At 34.6% G+C, this 10699-nt stretch overlaps 1 long non-coding RNA gene across 2 annotated transcripts; it reads right to left on the bottom strand.

Moving 5' to 3' along the window:
• Window positions 1–3630: 3630 nt before the first annotated feature.
• LOC145730235 (uncharacterized) lies at window positions 3631–10397 on the bottom strand. Of its 2 annotated transcripts, none has more exons than XR_014178574.1 (4): window positions 10314–10397; window positions 9970–10128; window positions 9801–9915; window positions 3631–3930 (listed from the first exon to the last, which is right to left on the bottom strand). It is a non-coding gene; the product is annotated as an uncharacterized LOC145730235 (long non-coding RNA). The 2 variants fall into 2 exon arrangements; XR_014178571.1 differs by lacking the exon at window positions 10314–10397 and adding an exon at window positions 10187–10299.
• Between the last annotated feature and the right edge of the window lie 302 nt (window positions 10398–10699).

Genomic DNA, 10699 nt, shown 5'->3' with positions numbered 1-10699 from the left:
TTAACAGAGGCGACGTTGCCGCATGGCCTGTGTTCGGTTTCGTAGGTTCGTTTTGAATTTCTCCGCTTGCGATGGAAATTCGAAAAAAGTTTTAAAAGAAAATACATACATTTTTTTTAATCTAATTAATTTGAGGTTATGTGACATTTAAAGGACATAAACATTTACTAAAGTTTTAAGTCAAGTTGGCTATGATTTTTGTCTGTCAAAAATCAAAATAGTGTTTGTTCTTTATGTGACATCTAATAAAAAAATGATTGACCCCTTTCAATTATTACAAAAAATACATACCAGTATCCAGTAGATGTGCAGTTTACCATTACCATTCATTACTATACAGTATTTGACAGTACAGTCAAAAATAGGCCAACCACTATCATTACTGTTAATGTAGGCTGTTGTATTAACCATTAAGTTACTATTTATACGCTAGGTATAACTTCATTATAAAACATACATTGGACACCAACTAAATGAGATAGAAAACTTTTAGAAAATACATTTTTTGCAAGAAAGAACATCTCCAAAAAGTCCGTACCCGAACTGTGTTTGTAGGTAAAATTCTGATGGCCGCTGAAGACGCTTTCAAAAAACAAAAGCCTTGTCAATTTTGACAGTCACAGTTGCATTCTTTGATCCACCGCCCTCTATACTAGAAAGCCTAAAATGCTTTAATGGCGGTGTTAGCTTTTTTCGTTTTATACACAAACGTTTCATTTCTGATCCAGATATACAATGTGTTACAAATTCGATGCATTAGCACTGCTATCTATCTCAGAAACTATAGTTGATAGAGCTTTAGTTAAATGGAGGCAAAGTTGCGCATTTTATTGCTAAATAATTTGATTAAAAAAAACTCAAAACATTTTTATTACATCCGGAGATATCCGACAAAAACCGAAAAAGTAAAATTTCCATTTTATTTTTTTACCACTTTATTATTTATTATTTTAAAAAATCAATGGCACCTTCTGGACATACTTTATGATGCTCTTCAAGAAAATAGTTTTAGTTTTCAGCTCCGACGTTTTGTTTTCTAGATACCATCATCAACTACATTTTTTTATTTCGTTTCGTTTCGTTTTTCAGTTGTCAGCTATTGTGCCAGTTATTGTAAATGATTCTAATGGTATTTTCTATTGATAAGTTTACTGCAACTAGTGTATATTTATATCTTTTAATTAAAAAAAGCAAAAAATAAATCACCTTTGCTGTTCTTTGGTCAGTATATTTGAGATACGCTTCTTAGTTTATTGATCAATAACTTGTTTATTAATAAAATAGCATTTGTCATAAATTTGTTATGTTTGTGCATGTTTCCGACTTAATTTACTATAATTCAGTAGGCGTACAGGGTATCCCAATATAAGACTTTCAAAAATAATATTAAAGTGATTAATAAAAGTCATTCTGGAGCAACATGAATGTTCTAATAATATATTTTCTTTAAATCATACCTAAATGAATTCTATTTAGACTTGCAACTGCCTCTTTAACATCTTATTCATTTTGTAGCTAAATTTTTAATAGTTTTAGGAAAGTTCCATAAATCTCATTTTCACAATTTTTGAGGTTAGGAACGAGATTTTGAAAAATAGTTTTTACTGGCCTATTTGGATGTTATTTGGCTACTTTTTCATAAAGAAAAAGTCATATCATTTTATTTGATTTTCTTGATTTTTCTTGGTTGGGTCATGGTGTCAAAACTAGCACCCTGGCTGAGAAGCTAACAATATTTTAGTTGATTCTTATTGTTGATACCAAATTTAAGTTTTAAAATTTAAGATGGCAATTACGCCCTCTGGTAGTCATTAAAATACTTGCCATCGATTCTTCATGGCCAATTTACCCAATAATTTTTTTGTAACGTAGTGTCGTTTAGTTTTTCTGATGCGGTTTTTAAGTGGTCTGAAGCAGACCAAATATACAGATCAATCCTGTACATTATTTTAAACTGGACATCCTGTATACAAGTTTTTCTCAAATTGCACACAGACAGTGACCACACCAAAGTAAAAATTTGAACGTGACAAATCTGGCGAGCGTGAGGTCCATGAAAGCATAGGTTTCTCTTTCCAACCAAGTGATCTAGAAGCTGTTAATTTAAATACTCCCTAACCTGATGAGTTATGGATACAAATACACCATCCAGCTAGAACATTTTTAAATAATTCTAGATTAAACCAATTTATCAAATTATTAGAAAACTGCTGAACTTAAGTTGGTCAAATTTAACAAGAATTGAGAATCACGTACAAAAATACAAAGCATTTTAGTAAACCAAACCGAAAAAAGATTTGTTAAGATTTGACATAGTTGAGATACATCTTTAAATTATACTTTAAAAACTCAGACCACAACACTATAAGATAACTGCAGAAATTTACATTCTGTATCTTTTTTAATATCAACTTTCGGGCATATAGGACATTTCAGAAAGATCGAAATACTTTGATCTCAGAGAGCTGCTCCACAATATGGTCCACCCTGTAGATAAAAGTTACCACATATTAAGTTAAGAAAAGGTAACAAAAATAAATCTAAATAACGACGCAATGACGAAAATGGATTAAAATAAGTAAAAACGAACTAAAATGACAAAAAGAGAGGCAAAAAAAAAGTTAAAAGTTTACAGCGTTTTACATCAAGACTAATTATTAGGAAAAAAAAGGTATTTAAATTTTTTTCAAGTTACGATTATGTATAAATTGGGCATTCAGTTGATTAAATAAATTAGTATTTATATTATATTTTGGCGGGTTTATAAGTTAAAGAAAACCAAAATTCTCTAATTTATTGCTGGAGACATCCATTTTTTGTGAAAGTGGCTTAATTTATTAAATTGTCACTCTTACATTTTATACTTGAAAATAAAAATGACTGATACAATTGCTATAAAACCGATTAAAACAATACATTGTGTGAACGACCGTATAATCGTCAATGGAACAAAGTCCTAGAGAAAACGAAACAAACCCATGAAAGGCGCTGGGGCTTCTGATGTTACACTTTTATTCTGCGACAAAGCTATCAAAATTTGCTTAAGCTTATCAAGAATGATAAACACGGTATCTAATACGGTTACAACGGAAAACAGCTACTGATGACTGAAGTTATAGCAGGATTTTATCAACTTTCGTGGCTTTATAAGTGATAAAGTTTATACTGTCAAAATCTCATTTTTTTTTTGTAAGATTCAATGTGTACAAATAAGACGACTGATGTAATAGGACATGAGGTACCATTTTTATAAAAACAATATAAAATAACGATCAAAACAATTGTTGCAAAATTAAATTAATTTTTAATTAAATATTTCGGTTATAACGTTATAATGTTTTTTTTTTGTCCAAAATGGAGTGCAAAATATTAATTGAGTGTCAATTCCAATCTATGTATTTAACGGTTAATATTGTGTGGTAATTTTTAATTAGCAATCTTTTATGATGTCATTTTGCTCGTTTTATGTTTCCGTAACATTGATTCAGTTACATCTTCAAAAGTGAAACTAATTGTTATCAAATGCTTCAAATCAAAGAAGTTTCCAAAAAACTAGTCTTTATAAAGATACTTCTTAAAAATGATTATTTCTGTAAAACTTCCATTAAAAACAAATGAATTAACACAAAACAACTCTGTACAAGTTTTATTTAAAAAGTTTTTCGTCTAAATATAAAAAACTTCTCCCGAATGGCCTGTTATACCAACCAACAAAGATATTTTTATTTTCTGCTATCTACATAATAAATCATTCAAATAGTCATACGGCCACTAGAAAAACATCACAACATTTGTAACATTATTTAATTAAAAATGCTATTTTGTACAATAAATTAGAACCGACTTAAGTCACAAGAAAAGTTAAACTAAGATTAGTATGAACATAACTCAGGCGGTGACATTAAAAACGTGATCTTTCCCCGTCCAAACCTAGAAAAGAAATAAAATAAAATCAGATAATTTTAACTTATGTTTCCCACAAACGGTTTGTTTACAAAAACTTGCATTGTTGCCAGAATCAAGGACCGAATCTACATAACTCGCGGTCATTTCAGTTGACACGCATCAGACACTTGAAAAGAACCCCTTATTATTAAATCTACCTTTGGAGAGGCATTGTTTTGTTGCAGGATTTGCAGCGGGATTGGTGTTTTTTTTTAGTAGTTTCTGCTGTGGAAAAACTCGAATGTCATCCCTAAACCAGTGCGGAGTTTAGTGGTAAAAGGTTACTAATTTACAATCAACTTATAGGATCACATTAAACAGGAAAAGAGCGTGTGAAATTGTTCAATCAATCCAACGTCAGTGGTAGTTTAATGCAAGACTTCTGTGACAGTTTGGCAACGCAGCTTAATAACCATCCCCGCCACTTCCCGAGCGGATGGCGCCACCGTTCTCAGCCGCTCGACCACATTTGGTGCGACGTTGCCACCTCCTCGCCGTCGCACTCATGTAACCACCTGTGGGGGCCGATTAGACGATCGGCTCCGGTCTTGCTGGACTAGTCCGGGGGCTCGGACGCCCACACGTGTCCCCGGAGTTAATTGGAGTGTCGCCGATATACGTTGGAAACGCCAATCTCATCTCTGACTTTGCCGAAATTCCGGACGCTCGTTCCATAGTAGGCCTGTACCGTTTGTCGGGTGACGTAAACACGAGGGATCGGACGATTTGGACTGAGAATATGTTGGGCCTTGGCTTTTACGAAGTATGATAAATAATAATTTTGTATTCCGTTTCTGAGGAAAGTTTTCGGGGTTTCGACTTGTGGACTTTACAACGTCGTTTTGAATGGTTTGTCTATGCATAATTGCACGAGTTTAAAACGCTGTCACGACTTGGCTTCTATTCGTGTCAGTCACTGAACATTCCGCATAGAACAACTTTTATTCCCTGATAAAGATTTCCATAAAGTAAATGCAATTTTCAGAAAACAGGTAAAGAAGCCAGTAATGTTTTACTGCAGTTCGTAAAAATCAATAACACACCAGTGGCGTTGCTGGAAATCGTTGGCTATCAAGAGTATCAAGATACCTAAATGGAGAATGCTATATTATTAAATGATTGATGCAAGTGTTTTGATGTCCTGCTTTATTGACTGTAACAAAGCATTTGATAAAGTGAGAAACAACTAATAGAAGCTCTGAAACGAAAAACTTCGACAAAGGAGATATACAAATAATACAGTCCGAACTGACTAAGGCAGTGGAAATCAAACGAGGACTCACACAAGGTTGTGTTCTTTAGCCATTCCTCTTCAACCTGTATTCAGAGGAAATTTTCACCAAAGCCCTCGAAAATGAGGAGGGTGGAATACAAAACAATAACAATTTGCTCTATGCGGACGATACAGTACTTCTCCGCCAAAACATGTCTGACCTTCAAAATATGTGGAATAAGGTCATCACATCTAGTCGAGAATATGGTCTAATACTTAACGTTAAGAAAATACATGAATGTTACCAAAACTGAAGTGCCAAATTAGGATCTATATGTTGAAGGCAAAAAGCTGTAAAGCCGTGCATTAGCAAACATCGAATACCAATAGAAAGTCTTACACTAAACCAAAAACCCATAGAGCACGTTGAAAAATACACATATACATATAAGAACAATTGTTCACAGTCAATGGGACGTGACCATAGAAATCAAATCTACGATTGAGAAGGAAGGATCAAATTTTGTTACAATGAAAAACATATTAAATATTAAAACAGGAAGAAACGTCTCATTACCACTAAAAATTAGATTGATAAAATGCTACATATTCACAGTCTTGCTATACTATAACTTATGAAAAAGATCTCGGACTTTGAAATGGGGATATATCGGCGCGTTCTCCGAATATCCTGGAAGAATCACGTCACAAACGAAGAAGTACTCAGAAGAATTGGCAAACAGCAAGAAGTCACATTCATGGTAAAAAAAGGAAACTGGAATACTTTGGCCATCTGATGAGACACGACAAACGTCGCCTTCAGCAGCTTATCCTTCAGGGCAAGGTGGACGGTAGAAGAGGAAACTTTTGGATGCAAAATCTAAGGAAGTGGTTTAGCCTGTCATCTATCCAATTGTTCAAACAAGCTGCTAATAAAGTTCGAATCTCCATATTAATAGCCAACGTCCAAAAGGGATAAGGCAATAGAAGAAGATTGAGACCCGTGCATCCTTCATAAGGATCAAGAAGCTGCTCTGTAGTCGCGATCTGAGCCTGGACTTAAAAACTCGGATGCTCAAAAGGTATGTATTCCCGGTCCTTCTGTTTTGTTTCTGTATGAAAATTGGAAGCCTTTGAGATGTGGACATACTTAGGAAGTTGAGAATACCATGGACAGAACATGCTACAAACCTAGAGGTCCTAAGAAGGGCGTGGATATCCTACATACTACAAAACTGCAATACCTCGGACACGTTATGGGAGGTCAAAGGTATGAGATTCTGCAAGTCATAATCGAGAAGAATATCCTGGCATAATAACTTACGAGAATGGTAATTCTCGCCACTATTCAAAGCCACAGTGACCCAAGAAAAATTCTGCTACACAGAATAGTTTATACCTTTCTCCATTATCATCAATTTCGTTTTATAAAGAATGTATCCCTAGATGAGGAATTTTAATTTAAAGTCGATTAGGTGTTTATCTGCACTAAAGGAGAGTTTACACATGCAAAATTTACTTGTGCCTGAAAGTGAAAATTTGGTGTGCAAGTAAAATCAATTTGGCACGTGTAAACATCAACTTGCATGTAAGTTGAATCTTAGCGTGCACTTGCACACACACACACATACACCAGTTTCTATTGGCACAAGTTAATCTATGCATGTGTAAACTCTCCTTAAATACAAATAGTTTGAACCTATATCAATATTCTTTTACATATTACATTTTTCTTGCTAACATAATAAGGAAAATCCTAAGAAAACATCTAACAATAGTTTGAAACAATATAAGTGGTTACTATAGTACAAAAATTACTTACTTAATTCACAGGCCTCTTTGAATGTTGGCTCTTTGGCTGTCTTTGAACATCAATTTGCATGCAAGTTGATGTTTACACGTGCAAAATTGAGTTTACTGACACACCAGTTTCTATTGGCGCAAGTTAATCTATGCATGTGTAAACTCTCCTTAAATACAAATGGTTTTAACCGAGGTTTTAACCTATATACCAATTCCTTCAAAACTGCTGCTGTAATCATAATTCTAAGAATTCTTGAAAGCAGAAAAGGAGACTCTCAAGAGAGGTGTTGATAGAATGTGACAAAAGCAGTTTACAATAGCAGGTTCCTGTCATATTCTTTCAAGAATACGGATACTAAACGGTCAAAGCAGACCAAAAGAATCAAGAATCCTGACTTTACGCACATAAAATTGAATATTGCAAAAAATACATAACAAACATGTAACCTTATCATCCGCTTTAAACTTCTGACTACTTGCAGTCTTAAATTATTACGATTTGTCAGACAATGCGGCACCAATATAAATCCGGACTGACGAAATGAACAGAGATGGAAGATGGCGATTGGAATAATTATTACATACACAACTAGTTAAAGTTCAAGGTCGTCTGTAACGATTAATGAACGCACATGTTACGTAAACAACGAAACCGTGAATCTTATGTCAGTGACGTAATTTGAAACGCGCTAATAATTAACGTATTCTCCGGGCTGTTGTCGTATTATGTGAATAAACCTTTAATGAGTGGGTGTGCGCGATTCTACTAATAATCTATAGCAAGATCATTAGCTTTGATAATGCCGTCATTCTTTTCAATTTAGTGGAAATGTGTAGACAATACAGAGCGTGACCGTTGAATCTTAAGAGAAGCAGCAAGTAGGTTACATATTACATTATTTTTTTGGATAACAAACAATGAAAAATAGTTTTTTTCTAACTGGTAGTAAAGTAAATAATAGGCACTTTAAGTTACTGCACACTTTAACGTAAACGTCTACACAAACCCAACAATTTATCGTTAACCTCTAGAACAGATTTTCTCTTTAGGAACCAGTTGTACCCAAAACGTAAACGTTAATTGGAACTCAGTCAAAAGTGACGTTATTTCCATTTGGTTTTTTTCATTCCAAATTTTAAATTATCAATATGTTTTCCAATATCCTCGATATACGGAAGTCTTATTTAATAATGGATTTTATGAACATAATTTTCACTCTAAGAAACCACGTGCTCTAACAGAGTGATGACATCATAATCTAATACCAAACGATAATCAACCCCCCGAATTAGACTACACGTTGGCCACACCCTACCAAGGATAGCACCATTCGCTTTAGCGGTTTATCCGTATTTGCCGCTTGATATCCCTCTGCGGACTCACAATATTCACCTGGCTGGGAAAATTAAGAAATTAGGAATTAAAAATACTAAAAGGTCCAGTCTACACATTTCAAGTAAAATACTACTACTCACACAAAAGAGTATACGAACTTAGTGAAGAACAAATGTCAAATACACAGTTCAACTTCTGAGAGGCTGTTGGGGTACAAGAGAGGCATTATTTTGCATACAGGTGCTGTTCCAGAGAAGTAGAGATGTTAACTGCGATGAGTGCGATGTATATGGCTGTTTTATAGACTATCCAAATGCACTGGAAAGAGTTCAACATGGAAAAATGGTTGAAATACTGAAGAACATTAGAATAATTATCAACCTGTACTGGAACTAATCTGCCTTTACGACTGGCAAGATTGTATGTATACTCTCAGCGTTATTATTTAGCATCTACTCCAAACAAATATTCAAAGAAGCCTGTGAGGAAACGGAATGTGATATACTAATAAACAGGAACCGCATTAATAACATTAGATATGCGGATGATACTGTGGTGCTCGTGACCAAAATAACACAAGAAAGTGTACAATATGGCCTTGATCTGAATATTAGTAAAACAAAATTTATGGTGATCAGTAATAACGCAGTGGCCGCAGGAAGAATAACAATAATAGTTCTGCAACAAATTAAAAGAGTTATAGTAACTACACCTATCTTGGAACTACCGTTAAAGACAAGCGCCTCCACTCACAAGAAATTCGATTATCTTAAAAATGAGAAAGTAAAGAGTTTTTAGAAGCTGATATTAAGATTACAGAACACAGATAAGATTACTGCGCTGCTATGTGTTCTACGTTCTTCCGAGTTCTTTGGTACGTAGTAGAATCGTGAAAGCTGACTGAAGCTATAAGTAAAAAGCTGTAGATTATGTTATTAACGAAGAGGTGATGGAGAGGATGAACAAGGAATAGGAACTACTTATTACGGTGAAGTCCACATATTACGAGAAATAGGACAGATTCCAGTTACTTCAACAGATATAAGAAGGACAAATTTTTGGACAACGTGGACAAGGAGCAAATTCATGGCTGAAACACCTAAGATCCTGGTTTGCAATGACCACCAGTGATCTTTTTAAAGCTGCGGTCAACAAGGTTATAATTGCTGGGTTGATAGCCAATCTCTGTAACGCCTAGGCACTCACAGAAGAAGAAGAAAGTTAGTTATTGCTTCCCTCCTGAAACTGATTTGCTTGTAAACTTTCACCTCTAGACTCCGCCTGTAATTTACCAGGCCGATTCAACTCTAAACTGCGTAGTTACAGCTGTAAAGAAGTTATCAGGCAAGATTTAATCCACCTTTTAACCCCCACTAACACCAGTCCCCCTTTACCATCCCTTTGCCATCTGAATTGATAGTCTTTATTTTTTTAACTTTGCTTATTGGAACCATTGACTCTGACTTACCTATTTTTAATTATGAACTTACTTGATTTACTTACTTGAACTACTTAATCGATTTACTTTGGTAAAGATTTCGATAATAATTGTGGCCGATCAAACCTAGTTTATTAGATTAATATGTTACTGAATTTTACCTTTTGGTGTTTTAATGCCCTGGAACCTAATAAGTTAGTTATTGCCCATATGATTAGCTCACTTTCATTATACTTTGGGTCAGAAAACTATCAGTATATCTGAAGGATCTCGATTTTAATTCCTACTCTTAAAAGTCGGTGGCGCTTCGAACCCCTGAGCTAGACGAGACGATTTACTTTGCTTTTGTCTATAATCTCATTCTCAACTCAACTTTACTTGTTGCGAACTTAGCTGCAAAGTAAATAAGCGTAGAGACACTGAATAAGGTTATAACTACGGCTTACCTTACCTATAATAGTACATTGTACAACAAGGGTGAATAAGATGTCCTTATCGCACGAGGACGAGGGCGATATGAACAATTCGCCCGAGTTTTACACAGGCTATTTTTTCTACGACTAATTGGAATTACTTACCAAATTTCACCCAAATAAACACTCAATGTTTGAAACGTGTCCGTGTTTACATTATCACTTTTGACGCAGCCAAAGTTTGACCGATGTCTCGGATTGTCACCGTGTGACAGCTGATTAACTTCGTCTTTTAGGTTGAGGTTGAATGGATTTGATCACCGCCTTCTGTACAAGAAAGCCTAGAATGTCACTTTTAATGGCGGCGTTAGCGGTTTTCGTTTTTTACACAAACCTATGCAGATGCAGTAGAAAATATGTTTTTTTTTATTTTTTCGAGTACTTGATTAGAAGTTGTGAGTGAAAAATCAAAGAACTCTTATTCCTGACCCAGATATGTATAGATATGGCTTTTTATACCGAATAAAGTCCAGCCAAAGCAAGTTTTTATT

This window comes from Ips typographus, linkage group LG1 (genome assembly GCF_016097725.1).
Source record: "Ips typographus isolate SLU linkage group LG1, UJ_Ityp_2.0, whole genome shotgun sequence".
Classification (NCBI taxonomy): Eukaryota; Metazoa; Arthropoda; class Insecta; order Coleoptera; family Curculionidae; genus Ips; species Ips typographus.
Note: the sequence above shows the minus strand (reverse complement) of the source record. Positions and strands in the feature narration are given on the sequence as shown.